This window comes from Gekko japonicus, unplaced genomic scaffold (genome assembly GCF_001447785.1).
Source record: "Gekko japonicus isolate JY-2015 unplaced genomic scaffold, Gekko_japonicus_V1.1 scaffold3714, whole genome shotgun sequence".
Lineage (NCBI taxonomy): Eukaryota > Metazoa > Chordata > Lepidosauria > Squamata > Gekkonidae > Gekko > Gekko japonicus.
The window spans coordinates 3,933-7,005 of NW_015170386.1; positions in this window are offsets into that span (position 1 = coordinate 3,933).

The window sequence follows — 3,073 nt, forward strand, 5'->3', positions numbered from 1 at the left end:
TCTCTACAGCTCCATGAACTACTGATGAGGTCTCATCTTTCCTAGTAAAGAGGGGGTGGGGTTCCTCGTCAGCACAGATTCAGAATAATAAGACCCCATCCTTTTGCCTGCACAGAGGAGCGATTGATGCATGAAGGTGGTGCTGAACTTCTAAGTGAACAGGCTGCAGAAAAAAAGACACACACAGAAGAAAGCAGTTGCGGTGACAGCCCCGCCGCCGCTACCCAATGATTACACATGGTTTGGTGTAGTGGTTAAGCCAGTTTGGTGTAGTGGTTAAGTATGTGGACTCTACTCTGGGAAAACCGGGTTTGATTCCCCACTCCTCTGCTCACAGCTGCTGGATGACCTTGGGCAAGCCATAGTTCTGTCAGAGCTGTCCTTGAAAGAGCAGTCTCTCAGAGCTCTCTCAGCCCCACCTACCTCATAGGGTGTCTGTTGTGGGGAGGGGAAGGGAAAGGAGTTTGTAAGCTGCTCTGAGGCTCCGAGTGAAGGGCAGGGTATAAATCCAATCTCCTCCTTCTCTGACAGGTTGTGAGTTTGGGGTAGTGGTTAGGAGCCAGTTTGGTGTAGTAGCTTGGAGCATGGACTCTAATCTGGGAGAGACGGGTTTGATTCCCTACTCCTCCACATGCAGCTGCTAGTGTGACCTTGGGTCAGTCACAAGTTCTCTCAGGAGCAGTCCTCGAAAGAGCTCTCTCAGCCCCACCTACCTCACAGGCAATGCTCCCCCTAAACTGTGGAGTCTTGTGAGCAAAAACTCTACTTTGTGAGCTACTTGCATTAAAGTTGTGAGCAAGTGATTTGGCTACTGCATAAATTAGTTTGCTCTGGAGCCGTCCTTCCTGAGCTAAGACAAAAATGTTTGAGTTAGAGGCTAAAAAACTATGAGCTAGCTCACACTAACTCAGCTTAGAGGGAACGCTGCTCACAGGGTGTCTGTTGTGGGGAGGGGAAGGGAAAGGAGTTTGTACGCTGCTCTGAGACTCCTTCAGGTAGTGAAGGGCGGGGTATAAATCCAATCTCTTCTTCTTCTACGAATCCACGCCTTAAATGCAACGCTGACAGATACACTTCATGATGTACATCAGCTAGGGTTGCCAACTTTGGCTTGGGAAATTCCTGGAAGTTTGGGGTTGGCGTTTCATCCCAGGGAACTGGCCTCGGTGGTCTAGACAGGGTTGCCAAGTCTGGGTTGGAAAATACCTGGAGACTTTGGGGGTGGAGTCAGGAAAGGGCATGGTTTGGGGAGGGGAGGGGCCTCAGCATAGTACAATGCCATACAGTCCACCCTTCAAAGCAGCCATTTTCTCCAGGGGAGCTGATCTCTGTCGACTGGGGATCAGTTGTAAAAGCGGGAGGTCTCCAGGCCCCACCTGGAGGCTGGCAACCCTAGGTCTAGAGCAGTGTTCCCTCTTAGCTGAGTGAGTGTGTTTTTCAGCCTCCAGCTCACACATATTTCTCTTCGCTCAGGAAAGGAGGGCTCCAGAGCAAACTAATTTATGCAGCAGCCCAATCGCTCGCTCACCACTTCAATGCCAGGAGCTCACAGAGTAGAATTTTTGCTCACAAGACTCCACAGCCTAGAGGGAGCGTCGGTCTAGAGATCAGCTATCGTTCCAAGAGAATGTCAGGCACCGTCATGCAATGTTCCCTCTAAGCTGTGGGGTCTTGTGAGCAAGAATTCTACTTTGTGAGCTACTGGCATGAAAGTTGTGAGCGAGCGATTTGGCTACTGCAAAAATCAGTTTGCTCTGGAGCCATCCTTTCCTGAGCTAAGACAAAAATGTGTGAGCCGGAGGCTAAAAAACTGTGAGCTAGCTCACACTAACTCAGCTTAAAGGGAACACTGCCGCCATGGGGTTGGCACACAACCCTAAAACGACTCATTGTTTCAGCAAATACTGTGGGACAGGCAGATACAGAAGACGCCCGTGCCTGCCCCCCAATTCCAGTCCTTCTCATCCTCTATCCATCTGCCAGGTCCTTTTTCCTCTCCTCCTCTCCTCCTCCCTTCAGCATCTCAGTGCCAAGTTCTCTAGTCCCCTCCCCTGACTTCCGGCTCCTCGCCCTTCTCCATCTATGCACCTTCCTTTTATTAGAACGGTTGCCATGGCATCTTCATTAGCCAGACATCTCCCAGGAAGCCTAAAAGGAAACCCCCTTCTCCTCCTCTTCTCTGCACAAGAGGGAACTGGGATTCTGCCAGAGAAAACGCTGGAAGGACGGACGAAAGGTGGACCCGAAACCCCGGAATCTGCCAAAACATTGTTTTCGAGTCGGAAACGGTGGCTTTCTCTGGCTGGAAACGTATTCGCCTATTTAGACGCGCATTCAGATGCATGCAACAATAATGTGGTTTAATCACAGCCAGAATGTTGTTGGTCTTGGGCTAGATTGGGGTGGGCGAGTCATGGTTGTAACTCCTGTTCCGGCCTTGGATTGGTTTTCTGGCCACAGAAGACACTCTTTTTGCATCGTTCCTCCATTTCCTGTGTCTGTAAAATGGGTGTAAACGTTGCCACTCTCATAGAATACAGGTAAAAAGAGATCCAACCAGCAGTGGGGCAAATGGACAAAGGAGTGGGTTGCTGGAACAACAGAGAGGAAAATGTCATGGCACGCTCTCTGTGGCTGTCCCTTTTTGTCTCATCCTTCATCTAAGGCAAGGGTGTCGAACTCATTTGTTATGAGGGCCGGATCTGACATAAATGAGACCTTGTTGGGCCGGGCTACGTGTGTCATAAAATGTAATGCCAGGGAGCAGAGATATAAACTTTGTGAAGGACACAAACACAAAGGGCTTTTTTTTACTTACAATAAAAACATGCTTAAAACATGAGCATTCTTGCAATATTTTGTTTGTTTAACACTGTCTGAGTGATAACTGACACCTCTTGCTCTGAATTATTGCATCAAAATGTCTGTGCTGTTGCAAGGTGTGTATCTGTAAGCTGCAAACCTACAATGACACAGCAGCGGAACTGGAAGAAAAAGCAGAAGACAGCCGGTTTCACTGCAGGCCTGATAGAAGCCCTCCGGGGGCCTGATCTGGCCCCCAGGCCGCATGTTT